The sequence below is a fragment of the Oryctolagus cuniculus genome, unplaced genomic scaffold (assembly GCF_964237555.1).
Source record: "Oryctolagus cuniculus unplaced genomic scaffold, mOryCun1.1 SCAFFOLD_57, whole genome shotgun sequence".
Lineage (NCBI taxonomy): Eukaryota > Metazoa > Chordata > Mammalia > Lagomorpha > Leporidae > Oryctolagus > Oryctolagus cuniculus.
In genome coordinates this window covers 371,604-393,834 of record NW_027208388.1, presented here as the reverse complement: position 1 = coordinate 393,834, position 22,231 = coordinate 371,604, and the positions used below count along the sequence as shown (strand labels likewise).

The following is a 22,231-nucleotide window of genomic DNA, read 5'->3' as shown; positions in this document are numbered from 1 at the left end:
TCATTTTTTAGATTTACTTATTTATTTTGAAAGTCAGAGTTAGAGAGATCAGGAGAGACACAGAGAGAAATCTTCTGTCTGCTGGTTCACTTCCCAGATGATTATAACTCCCATCGTTGGACCAGGTGAAAGCCAGGAGCTGGAGCCTCATCCAGCTACCCTGCATGAGGGGCAGAGAATCAAATACTTGGTCCATCTTCCACTGCTTTGCCCACACTGTTATCAGGGAGCTGGATCAGAGGTGAAGCACCTGGAACAGAAAGCGGTATCTATGTGGGATGGTAAAATCACAGGCAGCAGTTTTACCTGCTATGCCACAAAGCTGGCCCCAAGTATATTCAGTTTCTTTCTATTTAAAAAAAATTCAATCTTTAGCATGCTGTTTTTTTCAATGGGTAGATGGATTTTTTTTTTTTGACAGGCAGAGTGGACAGTGAGAGAGAGACAGAGAAAAAGGTCTTCCTTTTCTGTTGGTTCAATGGCCGCTGTGGCCGGCGCACCACGCTGATCTGAAGCCAGGAGTCAGGTGCTTCTCCTGGTCTCCCATGCAGGTGCAGGGCCCAAGGACTTGGGCCATCCTCCACTGCCTTCTCAGGCCACAGCAGAGAGCTGGACTGGAAGAGGGGCAGCTGGGAAAGAATCCGGTGCCCCGACCAGGACTAGAACCTGGTGTGCCAGTGCCGCAGGTGGAGGATTAGCCTATTGAGCCATGGCACCAGCCTATCATGCTGTTTTGAGACTTGATTTTTCTTAAGAGTTATTTATTAATTTGAGAGGCTGAGTTACAGAGAGAAGGCAAGAGAGACTGAGAGGTCTTCCATCCACTGATTCACTCTCCAAAGGCTATGATGGCCAGAACTAGGCCAATCTGAAGCCAGGAGCCAAGAACTTCTTCTGGGTCTCCAATGTGGGTGCTGGGGTCCAAGCACTTGTGCCAACCTCCATTGACTTTCCAGGCCTTGGACCAGAGAGCTGGATTGGAAGAGGAGCAGCCAAGACATGAGCCAGTGCCCATATGGGGATGCTGGCATCACAGGTGGAGATTTAATCTACTGTGCCATAGTGCCAGACCCATGTATTGAATTTCTAAAATTTCAAACTTACAGTACTTATTAAGCCTCAGAAAATATTATTACATTTTACTTTATCATCAAAAGCTAGATATGTTTGCTTTTCTAATCAGAGTATTTGATTTGTTCAGTGTTACTAATATACAACATATTTTAAGGCATAATTTAAATATATTTTCAAATGTATTTACCTGCCCATGAATAATTGCATAATTGTCAAACTATAGTTTTCACCTTATTTCCAAAAATGTTATGAATTTTTAATGGAGTACTTTGATGAATTTGAAGATACCATGCTGAATTTAAATGAGAATGAGATACAAAATCAGAGAAATCATGATATTTCTCATCATCATTGCAACCCATTAGTATAATATTCAACTCTTATCAAATTTGATTATTTTCTGTCTGTAAGTGGGCTAGTTGGCTCAGAGTTGAGGAGTTGAGGTTTGAGCTTGTACTACTGAATATAAATGTGTGGAATGGATACCATTTCAGGCTCAAGTGTTCAGATGCAATGGGAACTTCTAGCATACTTATAAGGTTTGATTTTCCAACTGTTAACATTTTCCAATTGTAATTGTTTCTCTCTAGTTAAGTTAATAGTTATGCTCCATCAAAATTTGTGAAATACTGAAATTCTATGTTACCTTGACAGGAATAGAACGCTGGGAGTTATGTAACTCCACAAAAATTATTTTTACTATAAATATATTTGAAATATGCAGCCCTATGCATGTATTGTCTATTTGAAATGGTTTTATTCTGTTGTGTGTATCTCACTAACTAAAGTTAGTTTTAAAGATAACAGTGCAACACAGGGCATTATTTTTGCTTTATTCTCTATCATCTACACATCAAAGTAATGGTGAAGAAAGTCAGTATTACTGTTCAGACACTGCTTTATTTGTCTTCAGAGAAGTTATCAAAGTGCTCTGGAGGTTTCTCCTCATTTAAGAAAGGAAAAACAATTTATAAACTATTATATTTATGAAAACTGAAGTGTTCTCTCTATCCAACTTTTTGCTGATTTTAAGTTATGCGTATATCATTATACTGCTGGTATCAAAGAGAAAACACTTTCAATAACCAATCTAATTTGGCTAATCTCTATAAAAGTGATGTGAATATTTTACAAGATTATTTCAGAAGCAAAAGAAGAGTGAACATGTAAGCAAATGGGTATGCAATTTTCTCTCTTGCATAAGACTGCTTGAATTCCATGAGCTGCCTCATGCTAGTTCCAGCAAAAGGGCAGTGCTCAGACACCAGGCTCAACGTACTCTGACAAAGCTGTCAGGATAATAATATATAGCCGGCCAGCGAATAGATTTTTATAATGCCCTTCAAAAAGCTTACAGACACCATTTTGTCCTCATGTGGAAAATGAAATATATGAAAATGAAGAATAATTATGTATGTGTGGATTATCCATGAGAACAACTGTAAAGTTTATTATCTGAGGGTGGTGCCATGGCTCACTAGGCTAATCCTCCGCCTTGTGGCACTGGCACACTGGGTTCTAGTCCTGGTCAGGGTGCCGGATTCTGTCCCAGTTGCCCTTCTTCCAGGCCAGTTCTCTGCTGTGGCCAAGGAGTGCAGTGGAGGATGGCCCAAGTGCTTGGGCCCTGCACCCCATGGGAGACCAGGAGAAGCACCTGGCTCCTGCCATCAAATCAGTGCGGTGCATGAGCCGCAGCGCACTGGCCGAGGCAGCCATTGGAGGGTGAACCAATGGCAAAAGGAAGACCTTTCTCTCTGTCTCTCTGTCTCACTGTCCACTCTGCCTGTCAAAAAGTAAAAAAAAAAAAGCTTTATTATCTGAAATCACAATAAGCAGAGTTTTCCTCATTTAGACTGTTTTGCATCGGCTTTCTTTCCCTGTTAGTGTGCTAAATCAGTGTGCATATGGTAGAATTCCAAGTCTTCTCTTGTCAAATGAAGGCTGCTTTACATTGGCACTTTTCTACATAGGATTTCAGATGTTTAAGTGTACATTAAGGTAGTTGTGGGGATCTGTGTGTTTGGGTCAGAATTTGAAAGAAGTTAATTAGTATAGGGCATGTAACTAAAATGTTAGCATCATTGACATTAATAGTATTGCTAAGGATTGTCTTTGAGTCTTATTGTTCCTCATTTTATTTTTGTTGGCTTTGGCTGCTTTGAAAATTTACAGGATGAAACTACAGATTGTTGCAACTGAAGGTTTAGGTATTGTGTAATTCATCATAAATTGTATGTGTGTCATCAGTACTGGTATTTCTGTTGCTTTGTGTTTAAATACAACCAAATTTCACATAAAAGAGACAACTGGCAATAAATGCATATCAGCATAGACAGCAATTCAAAAGTGAGGTTGGCACCCTGAATTTATTGGTAATCACTAACAAATATTTGTGAGAAAAAGGAAGATCAACATGTTTAATTTCCAAGCAATGAGGTCTCTGATTGAAAAGTCCTTTGGCACCTGGCACAGAGCCACAGCAGGTAAAACTGCCACCGTGGTGCTGGAATCGCATATGTGTGCTGGTGTGAGTCCCGAATGTTCCATTTCTCATCCAGCTCCCTGCTAATATGCCTGGGAAAGCAGTGGAGGATGGCTCAACTATTTGGGCCCCTGCAGCCTTATGGGTTAACTGGAAGAAATTTCTGGCTCCTGGTTTCAGACAGCCCAGCTCTGGCCACTGTGGCCATTTAGGGAGTGAACTAGAGGATGAAAGATCTCTATCTCTCCCTCTCCATTTGTTACTTTGCCATTCAAATAAATAAATAGATCTTTAAAAATAAAAACTCCAAACTTTAACAACTGCAGATGTGATATTTTATTTCATTTAGTCATAATGTACAACCTTAGAACAGTATGTTAAGACTCACTTTGAATACTGGGTAGTACAAAAACAACATGGGATTCATAGGAGGTTGCTTAGCATATACACACAAGGGAATATTGAAAAAAAAAGGGAATATTGAGATTGTGGAAAATGGGATTAAAAGACATGTACTTTGTGCAAAAATATTTAACTCCAAGCATAAATTTTATAGTATGTATTTTCTATTAATTTTTAACTAATATCAACCATATCTCATAATGAAAACACAGTATTACTTTTTTCCTGTATGAGAACATTCTATGAGCACCAGTTATATGATTTCATGATTTTTTTTAATTTTTTTATTTATTTGACAGAGTTAGATAGTGAGAGAGAGAGACAGAGAGAAAGGTCTTCCTTCTGTTGGTTCACCCCCCCAAATGGCCGCTATGGCTTGCTCTGTGCCTATCCAAAGCCAGGAGCCAGGTGCTTCCTCCAGGTCTCCCATATGGGTGCAGGGGTCCATGTACTTGGCCCATCCTCCACTGCCTTCCCAGGCCACCGCAGAGAGCTGGACTGAAAGAGGAGCAACTGGGACTAGAACCCGGCACCCATATGGGATGCTGATGCCACAGGTGGAGGATTAACCAAGTGAGCCACGGTGCCAGCTCCATGAATATCCAGCAGTGTATTTCTACCCATTTTAATGAAGAATGATTACTTCACTTTTTCCACATGTCGGACATGTCCAAGGAACAGAGCAGGACAAATGACTGGATCTATTTTTCAGCCCATTTCTATCATTTAGTCTTGCACATTCATTTTATAATTTCATTGCCTTACCAGAAACAAAGGCCAGTTGTCCAAAATCCCACCTCATTGTCATCTTTTTTCTGGATTCTCTTAGGTTGTCCTTTTATATTTTAATCTATACTCTGAAAATCCTTCAGAAACACAATTTTAAAGCAAAACTATTATGAGTTCAAGTTAAACAGGCTTGATTGGAAGACAATGTGTATGCTACTGAGAGGGTACCTTCCAGGCCAGTGTTCTCGTGTAGTGGATGAAGCCACCCTCTGCAGTACTGGCATTCCATGTGGGCACTGGTTCAAGTCTTGGCTGCTCCACTTCTGATCCTCCTGTCTGCTGTGGCCTGGGAAAGTAGTGGAGGATAGCCCAGGTCCTTGGTCCCCTGCACCTGTGTGGGAGACCTGGAGGAAGCTCCTGGCTCCTGGCTTTGGGTGGGTGCAGTTCTGGCCATTGCAGCCAATTGAGGAGTGAACCAGTGGATGGAAGACCTCTCTCTGTCTGCCTCACCTTCACCCTCTGTGTAACTCTTTCAAATAAATAAATGAATCTTCTTAAAAAAAATGTAGTGCCCCCTAATGCTGTGTGGAACATAATCAAACTAAATTTTATGTTGCTTATTGAAATTCAAATTTAGCTGACTGCCATCTTTCTTTCTAAATCTGACCACTTTATTCAAATAACATATGAAAGCTTATCACATTAACTAATGAAATGATAAACTGCTGCCTATACTGTATCATTATGGCTATTCTCCCCTTATAACATAAAATAAGGAAACTCCTATATATGTCAAGTAAGTTGAATCACATTTTGAAAACTCTAACCAATGAGTCAGAGAAAGATTTCACAATCAAAATTTCTGGTCCAAACTTTCTGGCATACTTGAAACATCTAAAGAAAAAAAATGTTTCCCATACCTATTCAAAGTGGAAATAAGCAAAAAATATTTTTAAATTTCTTTTGTGATCAAGTCACCATTTCTCATAGTGTCCATTTCACTTCAGGAGGTTTCCTTTTTGGTGTTCAGTCAGTTGTCACCGATCAGGGAGAACATATGGTATTTGTCCCTTTGGGACTTGATCAGCATAGCCCTGACTGCTAATGGACAACTTAATACATTATCCCTCATAGTATTTTTTTTTGTCTGTTCTACTTAATATGACTGGTTTAATTCTGTAATTATCACACAGTTATTCTTAAGTGTTGAATATTAACTGAAATGTGATCCCTGTTAAACATAAGAGTGGGAATAAGAGAGGGAAGAGATGTATAATTTGGGGCATGCTCGGGCTGACTTGCCCCAATTGGTAGAGTTGGAAACATACCAGGGGATTCCAATTCAATCCCATCAAGGTGGCATGTGCCAATGCCATCTCACTACTCCAAGTGATCAATTTCAGTTCACAATTGATCATAATGAAAGGACTAAGAGTCAAAGGGAGCACATAAACAAGTCTAGTATCTGCTAACACCAACCGATAGAATAAATAAAGGGGAGAGTGATCCAACATGGGAAGTGAGATACTCAGCAGACTCATAGAATGGCAGATGTCCTAAATAGCACTCTGGCCTCAGAATCAGCCCTAAAGGCACTCGGATCTGGCTGAAAAGCCCATGAGAGTATTTCAGGCATGGAAAGCCAAGACACTCTGGCAAAAAGATCTCTGTGAGTGAGATCCCAGTGGAAAGAACAGGTCTTCAAAGAGGGAGGTGCCTTTCTCTGAAGGGAGGAGAGAACCTCCACTTTGACTATGACCGTGTCTAAACAAGATAAGTGTCGGAGAACTCAAGGGGCTTCCATAGCCTTGGAAACTCATAACTGGTGCATAGGGAGATTACTGATGCCATAAACAGGAGTGTCAATTGGTAAAGTCAACAACAGGAGTCACTGTGCACTTACTCCTCATGTAGGATCTCTGTCCTTAATGTGCTGTACACTGAGGCTTAATGCTATAACGAGTACTCAAACAGTATATTCCACTTTGTGTTTCTATGGGGGTGCAAACGACTGAAATCTTTACTTAATGTACACTAAACTGATCTTCTGTAAAAAAAAAAAAGAAAGAAAGAAATTATCAATTCCCAACTTGACTCTCACTGGGATTAAACATGACAATAGGTCTGATCTGATTTCATCATCATTTAAAAAAAATCATCTATTATTTTTCACTTTATGTTTCTGTGTGGGAGCAAACTGTTGAAATCCTTACTTAAGGTATACTAAGCTGATCTTCTGTATATTAAGATAATCGAAAATGAATCTTGATGTGAATGGAAGGGGAGAGGGAGTGGGAAAGGGGAGGGTTGTGGGTGGGAGGGACGGTATGGGGGGGGAGCCACTGTAACACATGAGTCGTACTTTGGAAATTTATATTCATTAAATAAAAGATAAAAAAAAATTTCTTTTGTGAAACTAACATTACATCAATTATGAGGCAAGTGGACCAGGATTTGAAATAATTTTTAAAAGCACCCCTTTCATAAACAGATACAAATATTATAAACAAAGTATTATTATGATAAATAAATCATGTATGAAAACATAATAGATACATTGCAAGCAAGAGATAATAAAAAACAAGATTTATTAAGATTACAAAACAAGGCCGGAGCTGCGGCTCACTTGGCTAATCCTCAGTCTGTGACTCTAGCACCCCAGGTTCTAGTCCCAGTTGGGGCACCAGGTTCTGTCCCAGTTGCTCCTCTTCCAGTCCAGCTCTCTGCTGTGGCCCAGGAAGGCAGTGGAGGATGGCCCAAGTGCTTGGGCCCTGCCTCCACATGGGAGACCAGGAGGAAGCACCTGGCTTCTGGCTTCAAATTGTCGCAGCACACTGGCTGTAGTGGCCATTTGGGGGGTGAACCAATGGGAAGGACGACCTTTCTCTCTCTCTCTCTCTCTCTCTCTCTCTGTCTAACTCTGCCTGTAAAAAAAAAAAAAAAAAAAAAAAAAAAAAGCTTACCAAAAGTCATGCAGGCAGGTAAAAAATACAAAAGGAAATCACAAGATCAGTTAGATTGCATATTGAAAAACATTCAATAAAATTTGGCATTTAGTGAAAAAATACTTGCTAACAGTAAAAATAGACAATAAGTGACTTCCTCAATCTGATCAAGACCAAAGGGAACCTACAACAAACAACGCAGCTAATACAGGATCACTGCAAGCTTTCTTCCTGGAAGTAAGCCTGAATCAGGAGGCTGCCACTATTTATCTTCAACTTCCTACTGGAGGGTCGTCAGGGGAATAAATTGGCAAAAAGTAAATTAAAGGTGTAAAGATACTTTCTAAGGAGTGAAATTGTCTCATAGGATGACACTTACATAGATATAATTCATAAAAATCTAAAAAATACAAATAATAAACAATTCAAGGAGATTACCAGAAAGATTTCCGTGAATTACTAAGTACCAACAAGAGATAAATAGAAAATAATATTAAAGGACAAGAAACAGAGTACGAAACAAATACCTACAAGAGAGATAAAAGAAAAAAGGATTAATTATGTAATAATTATAAAGATTCTTAAAATAAATATTAAAAACATCACAAATGAAACCACAGAGAATATGAAGGAAAGGGCCCAGAAGCCAATAAATAGCCATTACTCTCTAACTCACCTTAAGCAGGTAGGATTCTCCCAGGAAGACCCATGGGGAAACAAGAGGAGTCCCAGGAGGAGGCAGGATCTTGCTGGTGAAAGGACACAGCCCTAAAGGAGGACCAAAGCACCAGAATCCAGGTTACGCCTCTCTACATATCTGGAGTGGCCTGAAGTTGCATCTCTGCTATGGAGGATGCTGATTTGTTCTATCATTTGTGTCGCCCATGCTGACTGCTGTGCAAGCCATCCAATCAGGCCTGGTGGTGTAAACACTAGGTAATCTTGCAGGAATTTGACACCATAGTAGTCCAGTTCCACCTCTGAGAGGTCCAAGGAGCATGTTCTGCTGCTGGGAAACTCTGAAATAAAGGAAACATCCACTGTGCTCTGACTGTTCACTGCAGGACACCACCCATTTCTGATTCCTAGGAATGGTGAGTGTGTGGGGTCAGGAGTCCAGAGTAGGGGAAGGTGGACCTGGTGAACATGAAGACAGGACATGGGGCTCCCAAAGGTCATCTCTGCAATCTGTGGGTCCCATCCCATGGCTGGCACAGTGCTTCCCTGGGTCCCCCCTGGCCCTCAACATGGGACCTGTACTGGCACCCAGAACCCCATGAGTCCTGGCCCTTACCTGCTCTCTGAGACTTCTGGGCCCCAGAGCCATCTGTGTGATTGCAGCCCTGCGTCTCCCTGATTGTGCAGTGGGGACTGGAGTGGTCACCAGGGAGAGGCCGGGCTGTGTGTATGGGGTTCCTGGAGGGCAGGAGCTGTCATTTATGGGGTCTTCAGTTCCTCTATTCTTCCCAGAGTTTCTTGATCTCTTTATGGATTCTGCAAAGTAATCTTTTATCAGTTTCATAGTTTGCCGATATTTTCAACCATTCCTTCAGTTTCCTTTTCACTGTGCTGAATGTTACTTTTGCAGTGCAAAAGCTTCTTAATTTGAAGTAATCCCATTTGCCAATTTTGGCTTTGACTATCTGTGCTTCTGGGGATTTTCCAAGAAGTATTTCTCTATGCCAATGCCATGCAGAGTTTCCCCAATATTCTCTAGTAATTGGAAGGAACCTGGTTGTAGATTTGTGTCTTTGATCCATTTTAAGTGGATTTTTGTGTAAGCTGTAAGGGAGGGGTTTAACTTTATACTTCTGCACATGGAGATCCAGTTTTTCCAGCACCATCTGTTGAAGAGACTGCACTGGCTCCAGGGTAGCTCCTTTGCCAACAATTGGTTGTAGATGCACGGATTGGTTTCTGGAGTTTCTATTATTGGTCTACACTTCTATTTTTTGTCAGTACCAAGCTGTTTTGATTATAATTACCCTGTAATATATCTTAAAATCTGGTATTGTGATGTGTTCAGCTTTGTTTTTGTTGTATAAGATTGATTTAGGTATTTGGGGGTCTCTGTGCTTCTATGAGCTTTAGCATCCTTTTTTTCTAGATCTAGGAAGAATGTCATTGGTATTTTGATTGGGATCACATTGAATCTGTAAATTGATTTTGGTAGTATGGACATCTTGGTGATATTAATTCTTCCAGTCCCTGAACATAAGTATTTCTGTGAGAGTGTCAAGAAAACTTGAGAAAAGTTCCACTTTATTGCACACAAATTAATCAGTTTTTAAGGGATCATATAAATCCATTTTTGCATTGACATTTAATAAATAATGAAAGACTTTCTCTGAGGCTTTTAGTAAAGAATTTAAAAAATTGATTTTATTATTTGAAGTCTTTAATTTTCCTTTCAAATTGTTGTTTTTAACCACTGTCTATATTCCCACTAAACTAGGATTTTTTCTTTTTATTTGTTAAACTTGTTCCTTGAATCATTATGCCTTTTTACTATAGTGTAAATTTAAAATGTTATCTCAGAAGCTGAAAAAAAGACAAAGAAAGAATAGGGTGGAGCAGAAGGAGGATGAGTTTATAATTGTGTTCTTAGAATTGTATCTATAATCCATATTGAATCTGTTAAACACTAATTAAAATTAAAATAAAAATATCAATTTGACTAATATTTAAAATAAAATGATGAAACACTGTAGATATCATCAAATTTTGATTATCAATCTTATTTATGAGATTTGAAAGAAATCCTATTTTCTCACCTTAAAATATCCCAATGTATTAGAATTCAGTATTAAATAACTCTGCTGAGAATTCTAGTTTAATATATTTCATTAGGTGGTAATGCCATGGGCACTGAAAAACAAAGTCTTTATCATTTTTGATAAAACAGAGCCTTTAAAACATCATCACAGAAAACATTAAGAGACCTAAAATGTAGCATTCTTTTATTTCTTCAATTCTTTTTTTTCCAATTCTTTTTTTTTTTTTTTTTGACAGGCAGAGTGGATAGTGAGAGAGAGAGAGAGAGACAGAGAGAAAGCTCTTCCTTTGCCGTTGGTTCACCCTCCAATGGCTGCCGCGGCCGGCGCGCTGCGGCTGGCGCACCGCACTGATCCAATGGCAGGAGCCAGGTGCTTCTCCTGGTCTCCCATGGGGTGCAGGGCCCAAGCACTTGGGCCATCCTCCACTGCACTCCTTGGCCACAGCAGAGAGCTGGCCTGGAAGAGGGGCAACCAGGACAGAATCCGGTGCCCCGACCGGGACTAGAACCCAGTGTGCTGGCACCACAAGGTGGAGGATTAGCCTATTGAGCCACGGTGCAGGCCAAAATACAGCATTCTTAAAACCCAAGTGACTTACTCCCATTCAAGGTTTTCAGATGTGCAGGGATACTTTTTATGCCAAGCAAATAACCAAATAATTTTTAAACATATATAGGAAATAACTTATATAACATTGAGTTCTCACAGAACTTTGACTCCCACAAGGACATGCAGCTACTTTCCCAGGCTTGCTTATCCAGTAAACCAAGACAGGGAGAACCCCAATGATGTCTTCACAATCATATTCTGAGGATTATCAATTAATGTTACAAGTAATGTTAGAATATGCACATATTCTATACAAATAGCTGATGTAATCCTTGTCAATGCAGGAAGCACACTGGGGCTGCACAGGGAGCATTCCAGCGGTGCTCCTCAGAGGCAAAGTTTCTGTGTCCTGTCTCTCCTTTCACTTGCAACACACTCACAGCACCTGGCACCTAAAGAGGGACCCTTGGCAAGAAGGGCAAAGGACAAATCATCATGCCCAGCAAGGGTTACAGATTTGTCACTTCATCTCAAGATCCTGGTGAGTAATAAGCATGGGGAACTCTCTGTCCCCAGCACAACACAAAGATAAGATTGAACCACATTATCTCCTCAACAAAGACCTGGATCAGAAGTCAAGTAGCCAGGACTTGAACTGGTGCCCATATGGGATACCGACCCAACACTGCAGTTGGTGGCTTTACCGGCTATACACAGTGCCAGCCCTGCAAAATTCTTATACAGTGGGCATATTGGATAGAATTGGAGAAAGATATGAGATGGTGCCATGGGATTCAAAAACTCTAGTTAAAATCTTGGTTACTCCAGAGCAGGGCACTGTTTGGGAATATAGAGATTTGGCTTCCATATAAGTCATAGATAATTTACATAACAATATCCCTATTAATTTGAAACAGTTGCTAGGAGAGGGAGCCTTTTCAGATCTTGGTCAGCAAAGTTGATTATTTTTGAAGGGAGGCTTATGTGCACATTTCTAATATTGCATTAGAAGCTTGGAAAAAGATTGCTGATGTTAAAGACCCTTCTACTTCCTTTTCTGTAGATTGCCAGGGACCTATTGACGGCTATATGCCCTTTGTGGATAGGCTAGAGAAAGCTTTTGGGCAGCATTAGATCATCAAGAAGCAGAAAAAGCATTATTAAAACAAATGTCTTGGGGGCCAGCGCTGTGGCTCACTTGGTTAATCCTCTGCCTGTGGCACCAGCATCCCATGTGGGCACCAGGTTCTAGTCCTGGTTGCTCCTCTTCCAGTCTCCTTTCTGCTATGGCCCAGAAGGGCACTGGAGGATGGCCCAAGTGTTTGGGCCCCTGCACCCGCATGGGAGACCAGGAAGAAGCACCAGGCTCCTGGCTTCAGATCGGCACAGTGCCAGCCATAGTGGCCATTTGGGGAGTGAACCAACAGAAGGAAGACCTTTCTCTCTGTCTCTCTCTATCACTGCCTATAACTCTACCTCTCAAAAAAAGTCTTATGAAAATTCAAATCAAGGCTGCAAAAATATATTAAACACAGTCCACACTAAGCCTGAAACTACCACAGCAGAAATGACCAAATTGTGTCAAACTGTAGGGACTGAAACTTACAAAATAACTTACTGGCTTCTGCCCTTAAAGCTCCTGAAAAAAATGCTTTGGCTGTGGGAAACAAGGTCATCTTTTTCTTTTTAAAGACTTACTTTATTTATTTGAAAGACAGAGTTACAGAGACAAATGAAGACAGAAAGAGAGGTCTTTCATCAGCTGGTTCACTCCCCAGATGGCTGCAACAGTAGGAGCTGCACCGGGCCACAGCAGAGAGCTGGACAGGAAGAGGAGCAACCAGGACAGAAGTGCAGCAGCCAGGTCATGAATCAGCACTCATTAGGGATGCTCACACTCCAGGTGGCAGTGAAACCTTTTATGCCACAGCACTGGCTCTGGTTTTCTTTATTTAGAAGTGTTTAATTTTATTATTCTTTTATCAATCATTTCTTTTTTCAATTTTTGATATCTATTGTTCTCATTTTCATTCATTTTTATCTAGTATGTATTCCCATTTAGTTTCATAAAATTTAACATAAGAACAATTTAGGAGTGTGCGTTGTTTCTGTAACTTTTCAATTTTAATGAAACTTTAAGAAATCATAAAATAGAATCAAGTGTTCTTAGATACTCATTACTCAGATTTACAAGTTAATCCCTGGAATTGCTTGTTCTCTCTACATGCACATCACACACAAACACATACTATACTTGTTGTATCTCTATTGTTTGGAAGTGAATTGCAAACTTTTTGCCACTTTTCCCTTAAACAGTTCACCATATAACATTTTCTAAGAACAAGAGTATTCTCTTAATTCATAATACAGTAATTAAGAAACTATAACAGTTTGATAATAGTGTTACTTATCTCCAAACTCTGTATTTGAGTTATCCACTCATCCCAGTAATGTTCTTTACAGCAGTTTACTCTCTTCTATGTACCACCCCTGTTCCCGTTTAGCATCACACATTGAATTCATTTACCATATTTCTAACCTATTTCAACCTGGAAGAATTGTCTTTCTTTTTCTTTCATTAACTGGATAAGCCAGTTAACTTTGATTTGCCTTGTGATTCTCTACACCACATTCAGGTTGTGATTTTTTGTGGCAGAATGACCCCAGAAGTGATATTGTGTCCTTCTCAGCACATTGGGTCAGGAGATACATGATGCTGACTTGCTCTATCTTTGGAGATGTTAATTTCATAATTTCTTAAGCTGATATCTACCATGTTTCTCTACTGTGAAATTGGTAGTTGTCTATTTGTAATAAATTGTGGTGAGATACTTTGAAACAGTAATTAAATTAGGAAAATTTCATCCACCCATTTTAGTATTTATTGATAATTATTGTCTGGCTCTGTTATTACTAGCATGTTTTCTAAATGGTTGTTTTTACAATTGCCATTATTTTGTTTTAATTAGTTGTTATTTTAATTTATTTTTAATTTTATTTTTTAAAAGATTGATTTACTTTATCCAAAAGGCACAGTTACAGAGAGAGATAGGGAGAGAGTAAGAGGAGTCTTCCAACTGCTGGTTCACTCTTCCAATGGCCACAAAAGTCAGGGCTGAGTGAGGCCATAACCAGAAGCCAGGAGCCTCATGTGGGTCTGTCACATGAGTGCAGGGGCCCATGTACATGGCCATTCCACTGCATTCCTAGGCACGTCATTAGGGAGTTTGATTAGAAGTGGAGCAGCCAAGATTCCCATCTGTACCCATATGGGATGCTGGCATTGCAGACAGCAGTTTAACCTGATAACAGTGGTAGTCCTACTTTAATAAAAGTGTTCCCTTCTCCCACACCTATTTATCCACTTTTATAACAAGAGGAGCTCATAGAATTTTATTTTACTTAACAAATTAAAATGTGCTACTATTTAGATACTCAACTCCTGTATTTGACCCGTTGTAGCCATTCAAGCTGCTTTCTGTATCCTTTTGAATTCTCTCCATTAATCTAATCAATTCCATTTTATTGGCATGATTAAATGTTCCAATGTCATTTCTAAATACTAGTCTCTTTCTTCAGTCTGGAAGAAACCATTGCACTATAAACCTGTTTCCTTGCAATGAAGAATACCCAGAAAATAAGATGTAAGTGAAAGGATTACAGCACTTATTTAGTTTAAATCATATTTTAATCTTAATCTTCTAATTCCATCAATTCTAGCATATATAAACATGTAGTTTTAGGATGCTAATCCATACTGCAGTAAAAATCAAGCATAGTAGAACTCATTATCTATTCACAGTTTTATCTGTCTTTAAACTGAGGTATCATAATCAAAATAATGTATACAAGTTTAAATGTTTTCCCCCATTCAGTGTGGTTGTTTTTCATTGAAATTCAATTAAGTTTGTTTGTTCCTGTTTTATACTCTCTGACATTATCACTCGATTCCTGTTTGATTGCATGTGTAATACATCAAGGCATTTGTAAAAGTTAAATAGTACAAAAATGTACAATTATAATAGTTACCACTCTGCTCCCACATTTCTTGTTGGTGTGTGTTAGGGGAGAAAGTGTGTACCCTAAAAATTCATAATTTGAAGAAGCTGAACCCTAGTACCTTAGAATATAAATTTATTTGGAAATTGGACCATTAAAGAAATAACTGATATACAGTGAGCCTTTTGGGATGAACTCTCATCCAAGGACTGATGTTCTTACAAAAAAAAGATATTTGAACAAAAGGAACAGGTGTGTTCACACACAAAGGAAAGAACAGGTGAACATACAGCAAGAATGTGACCATCTTCAAATCAAAGAAGGAGGCATTGGAAGGAACCATACCTGTTGATACTTTCATCTTGGACTTCTAACTTCCAGTACTATGAACAAACAGATTTATATTATGTAAGCCAGCCAGTGTGCACTTTTATGATTTGCCTAGACAACAACAGTAAAGATGTTACTTCTTCCTGGGTCACAATATGTGCTTGCACCCGAGTACATCTAGTTGCAACAGAACAGTTCTAGTGGGCCAGGAAGCCAATGAGCATCCCTTTTTGAAGATTCCACTCCATATGATGCTTGGGTTTTCAGAGGAAAGCTAGTCTCTTGGACACTGGACTGTAAATTACTTCTGGTAAGAGGATCCCAAAATGACTAAATGGTTTCATATGGTGAGGTTCATTGGGGTCCAAATAAGATGTGCTGATTCCAAATGTCACTATCTCACTCTTCACCAATAATCCCCATAAATTTCACATGAAAAAACATAGAAGGTTGAGAATTCAACTGGCATCCTAATTCAGCAACCTGAATAATTGTGTGTGTGTGTGTGTGTGTGTGTGTGTTTAGCAATTTCAATCCAGTGACTACAGGAAATGGGAGACTCTTCTAGAATTTTCAAGAAAATGTTCTGTTTCTCAAACTGTGGCTTGAGCTGAGTTTAGAGTGTGAAATTGTCAATGTTTGTTTTATATTTCAAAGATTTGTTTCTTTATTTGAAAGTCAGAGTTAGAGAGAGGCAGATAAAGAGAGAGAGAGAGAGATAGAAAGTCTTCCCTCTCCTGGTTCACTCCCAAATGGTCACAATAGCAGGAGCAAAGCCAATTCAAAGACAGGAGCAAAGGGCTTCTTCCAGGTCTCCCATGTGGGTAAAGGGACTTGGTCCATCTCCTACAGATTTCCCAGCCTATAGCAGAAAGCTGGATTGGAAGTAGAGCAGCTGGGACTCGAACTGGCACCCATGCAGGATGCTGGCACTACAGGCAGTGACTTTACTTGCTGTGCCATAGCCCCAGCCCCTGTCAATATTTTTTGTATGTCCTCAAGAGGCAAATGAATCCACCCATACAATAGTCCTTATGAATGATCATTATGGCCATGATCAAACATAGCAACTATTTGGCTCCCAAGTCATGTGTTTTACTTGCCACTACATCAGAATCTACCATAACTTGTTTCACTTTTATGTCACTGCAGGTCACAGACTTCTAATAACAACATCTCATTGTCACAGACTCTGCACTATAGTTAAATCCAAAGGATTAGTAAAAAGAATAGAACAGGTCTTTGCAACAAAGAATTAACAGATGGCTAAAATGCAGGGCCAAACTAATCCCCATACTCCATCTATACAGGCCTATTTCTTTGGATGAATTCTATAACAATCAGTAACTATTGAAGAGAGAGAAAACACTAGTAATTTGAACTGAGAAAGTATAATATTAAAATTATCTGTAATATAAATACAGTTATAAACAATTGGTAACTAATAAAGACAGGGCATTTAAATGTCATTAGTATAGCAGATATAAGGATGACTGAGGTAGAATACCCAAGAAAGAGTCTTCCCCAGGGTTAAGGTTCCTATTTGTTCATATCTGTTGGTTAGGGCATAGCTGTGACTCACTGGCAGAATTGTTATGATGAAGGCTCAGACTAACATGAGCCAAGTAAGGCATGTAGGGTACAAAACAGGAAGAGGCCCTCATTCTTATATGTCAACTCTACCACTTCTGTGAGAATGAATGCCTTAGATTTTACATCTAAGTCTGGCATTATCTTTATATTCTCTTTAAGTGAAAATTACATGGACTCTTTTTCACTGGAAACCTATATTTGTGCTTCTTACTTTATAAATGATTATGCCAAATCACTCATTCATTTTAATCAAAATACAGTGGCTAGTGTTGTGGGGCAGAAGGTTAAACTGCTCTCTGTGATGCCAGTATCCCATCTGAGCTCAGGCTGAGTCTTGGCTGTTCCACTTCCAAGCCATTTCACTCCTATGGAAGGTGGCCCAAGTACTTGGGACCCTGCCATCCATGTGAGAAATCCAGATAGAGTTCCAGGCTCTTGATTTCACCCTGACCCAGTAGAGGCTTTGTGGTCATTCGGGGAGTGAAGCAACAAATTGAAGATCACTCTCCCTCCTCCTCCTCCTCCCCCTCCCCCTACCTCACTCCCTCCCACTCAGCTTTTCAAGAAAATAAAATGAATCTTTAAAAAAGACAATTAAAATAAATACCTTAATGAGTTCATCCCTTTTCAAATTTCATTTTGCTTGAATTATTACTGTCACCTAAGTATATCATCACTAACCTAGTTTATGCCACACTAGAAGTAACCTGTTGATTTATTGGTAGGCACTATCATTGTGACATCATCAAGTAACTCAAAATTCTTATAGTTGCTATAGTGATTTTATTGTACACAGCTGCCTAAAACCAGGTATATGGGGATCTTTTTATAGTCACATATTTATTTCACTTTATTCTTATGTTATTCAAAATTAATCATTGACTTGAAATTTTCTATTATTTAGATTGAAACATTGGTATCATCTTTTACATTATTCTAGTAATAGCCATAATATTTTCATTTAGTTCCTCACCATTACCATTTTCCTGTGTGTTAGTGCCAGTAATGTTAGGCATACTTTTCAAATATTTCCATGTATATTTGTGTCTGTTTTTTAATATTGATACCATATTATTCATTGTTACCTATGGTAATCAAACTATAATTTGAATCATGAAATTAACATCCCTTACTTATTTTCCATTTTGATTCTGGTTTTGTCACTATCATCTGTGTATATCATTAGTAATCTTTCTTTTCTTAATATCCTACCATGGGTAAACTGTGACCATCCTGGTTTGCATTTTGTTGTTGTTGTTGCGCAGTCATCAATCTCCTGTATATTCTGGTGGGATACTTTTTGTCTTGCATTTTTAACTGTTTTAAAATCCATATTGTATACATATATGCAAACAAGAGAACGTTTACCTTTAACTTTGTGGACATATTTGTCATTATTGCAGATTTATCTTATTCAGAGTAACTTTGATGTACATATATTTCTCAAAATCATGTTGATGTCAAAATTTTCCATACATTAGATTGAAACTCTGATAATACTGTTTTAAAGTTTTTCTACAAATAGCTTGAACTTGTACAGACTTAAGATACTGCAATATTTATGAATTGGATTGGAATTGATTATTTAGAATTATTTTTCAAACATATGCTCTGTATCTTCTTGGAACTCTATAATCAAAATAACTAAGTTACCAATTTCTTCTTTAATTTTTAATTTATTTTCTTTGAGGAATAAAATTTAATGCATTTAATATATACAGATTTGGGAATATGATGCTTCCCCCCCACCACCCATACTCCTGCCTTTCTTCCTTCACCCTCTTCCTTTCCTGTTCTTATTTTTTAAAGAAATAAATTTTCAGTTAATTCTTATACTCATAAGATTAACCCTACACCAAGTAGAGAGTTTACTGATTAGTATGAAGAAAAAAAAAAGAAGTAAAGAGCAAAAACAAAAAAGAAAACCATTGTTCTCTAACAATCAAGGGCTAAGTTACCCATTTCTACCCTTAATAATCATAACATAATATATAGCATTATACTTAAACTAATTTTACTTTGTTTTATCTTGTCATTGATTATTGTCACGTTTATATTTTCAATAATGTATACCAAATCTCCTATGAGGAATTTGGATGTATTGTGGTTTACTTATTTTTTTTTACATTCATCAAAATTTCATTTTTTTTTATTTCAAAGAACACTTTAAAAACAAAGGCAAGTTGCAGGCAACAGGTTGCACTTTTATGTTCTTGCATTGCAATGCCTTCCTTCTTCATCCATGCTTCAGGCAGCAGCCAGAAAGGTAGTATCACCTGAGGACATCTCACCTGCTACTTCTTCCCCCCAGGTGCTGTTTTGCACTGCTGCTGAGTAAGCTATCAGACCCTGATGCCATAGCTAGCACACTGCCCAAGAGCCTCCAGCTCTGGTGGCAGGGCCACGTGAAGCAGAGTCTCACAGAGGCTTCAAAGGGGGAGCGAGCAACCCAATGCAAAGGTGGTTGATGCAGGTGCTAACTCCATGAAGACAGTCCATGGAAAGTGGATCCCTACAGTTGAAGAGAAGCATAGCAAGAATGTCATCAAGAGTAGCAGCTTTGCCAAGACCTCAAAAATGAGCTCAAAGAGAAGGCGTCTGTAGCACTGGTTATTGGTGCTCTTCATTTTCTTGTTTGTTGCTGTGCAACTCTCCAAATTATTCAAGTATCTTGATGGGCGTGTGAAGTGACTACCCTTTTAGATGTTCCCATTCTCCAGTGAATTTTAACTTGAACTCATCCCTGATGTTTGATACCCTTGTTAAAACAATTCAATAAGCCTCCTCCTGCAGTGCCAGAATCCAATATTGATGATGGTTCAAGTCCTGCTGCTCCTCTTCTGATCTAGCTCTCTGCTATGGCCTGGGAAAGCAGTCAAAGATGGACCAAGTGCTTGGGCCCCTGCATCTGCATGGGAGACCCAGAAGAAACTCCTGGATCCTGACTTCAGATTGGCCCAACTTCAGCTGTTACAGCCATTTGGCGAGTGAATTGGAAGACCTTTCTTCCTCTCTCTATGCCTCTAACTCTGTAACTCTGCCTTTCAAATCAATTAATAAAATTTTATAAATAATTTTTTAAGATTTGTTCATTGCTCTCTTCTCCCTTCTCTCTCTCTCACTCTTTCCTCTCCTTCTCTCTCTCTCTCTCTCAGCTCCTCTCATCCTCGCTGTCTCTCTCTCTCTCTCTCCTCTCTCCTGCTCCCCTCTCTTCTCTATTACTTTCTTTGTCCTTCTTCGCCCCTTCCCTCTAGTCTCCTGGGTTTTCCCCAAAAAACCCTTTCCCTTACAAAAAAAAAAGATTTGTTTATTTATTTGAAAGACAGAGTTACACAGAGAGAAAAGGAGAGGCAGAGAGAGAGGTCTACAATTCTGCTGGTTCGCTCCCCAGCTGGCTGCAATGTCAATCCAAAGCCAGGATCCCTGAGCTTCTTCTGGGTCTCCCGTGTGGGTGCAGGAGCCCAAGGATTTGGGCCATCTTCTACTGCTTTCCCAGGCCATAGCAGAGAGCTGCATCAGAAGTAAAACAGCCAGGATTTCAACTGGTGCCCAAATGGGATTCCAGTGCTGCAGGCAGAGGCTTAGCCCACTATGCGACAGCACCAGCCTCTAAAAAATAATTTTTAAGTTACAATAACTGACCCTACTTAGTAAAGAGTAGTTTTTTTTAATGTGGCTATTAAAGCAATATGCAGTATGGATAATTAGATTAAATCTATGCAGACAGGGACTAGATATCATTAACCCTGATGTATAAATGCAATTAGCCACAATGTAAAATTTGGGCTTTTCTGGATTTTTTAACAGCTATTCACTTTATTAATCTCTTTAATTAAAAGCACACTCCTGAAAAGGTCATGTAACTATCTTGTAAGAAGGGCCTTTTCAATGGTTCAACTACACAGTTTGCCTAGTTTTGCCACAACTGCTAGTACCTAAGATTTTTTTTAACAGTTTCTAAATACATAGTATAAAGGGAGATGCATACAGCCACAATGTTTAACTAATGTTTCTATTACACTATCTTGAATTTTTGCATGAGTGAATATGCGAACATAATTCTCATAAAAACAACTTGGTTGAACATTTTGTAACTTGGTCACTGCAGTTTCAGTAAAATCTATCACAGTGGAGCAAGGTCAGAGAAGTTTTTGTTATATTACATTATTTTCAGCAGAATTATTTTAATGTCTCAAAATAATTTACTATGCTAGACAAAACTTTAAAGAAAAAATAGCATCAAAAATGGCAGCCTAATCAGAATATGCCGTTCAATCCAATGTGCTAAAGACAGCATGTTAATAACATGTTTAATACCAAAACAATGTAAAATTTTACACTTAGTTTGGAGATGGCTTTTCTATGGGACTGGCGCTGTGGCTCACTCGGTTAATTCTCTGCCTGTGGCACTGGCATCCCGTAAGGTGCCAGATTCTAGTCCAGATTTCTCCTCTTCCAGTCCATCTCCCTGCTGTGGCCCAGGAGGGCAGTGGGGCCCTGCACCTGCATGGGAGACCAGGATGAAGCGCCTGGCTCCTGGCTTCAGATCAGCACAGCTCCAGCTGTAACAGCCATTTGGGGGGTGAACCAATGGAAGTAAGGCCTTTCTCTCTGTCTCTCTCTCTCTCTCTCATGGTCTAACTTTGTCAAATAAAATAATAATAATAATAATAAAAGGAAATGGGTTTTCTAGATCTGTGATTGAAATACTCTTAGAACACCAGGTACATTGAACTAGGATGGCATCTGGAATTAAATTGTTTTATCGATCAGGGTCAATCTTTACTCTTCCCCTTATTGTTTGATTTTATAGGTTATGATTGCTGAAATTTTATTTTTACTAATGTTAAGAGTGTGGTGGGGGGCCGGTGCCATGGCTCACTTGGTTAATCCTTGCCTGTGGTGCCGGCATCGCATATGGGCACTGGGTTCCAGTCCCGGTAGCTCCTCATCCAGTACAACTCTCTGCCGTGGCCCTGGAGGGCAGTGGAGGATGGCCCAAGTGCTTGGGCCCCTGCACCCCCATAGGAGAACAGGAAGAAGCATCTGGCTCCTGGCTTCGGACTGGTGCAGCACTGGCCGTTGTGGCCACTTGGTGGTGAACCAATGGAAGGAAGACCTTTCTCTCTCTCTCTCTCTGTCTATAACTCTACTTGTCAAATAAATTAAAAGAGTGTGCCATAAGGCACATTGTTGAGATTTTTATTACTGTTGAAAATTGAATATATTGGCTACTTATGCACTTAACCATAATTTGGTTACAAAAGTGTGAGCAGTGTCTAAGTGTTAATGGATTGGATAAAAACTGCTTATGTTTGCTTTGTTAATTGCCTCAGGTTATCTTTTTAAAT

General features: G+C 39.2%; 1 long non-coding RNA gene across 2 annotated transcripts; it reads right to left on the bottom strand.

Annotated features, from left to right (window-relative positions):
- LOC138843252 (uncharacterized) lies at positions 1 to 18,494 on the bottom strand. 2 transcript variants are annotated; one of them, XR_011386147.1, is made up of 4 exons: positions 17,488 to 18,493; positions 15,303 to 15,340; positions 8,309 to 9,126; positions 1 to 250 (listed from the first exon to the last, which is right to left on the bottom strand). It is a non-coding gene; the product is annotated as an uncharacterized lncRNA (long non-coding RNA). The 2 variants fall into 2 exon arrangements; XR_011386146.1 differs by having other exon boundaries at positions 8,309 to 15,340; positions 17,488 to 18,494.
- Between the last annotated feature and the right edge of the window lie 3,737 nt (positions 18,495 to 22,231).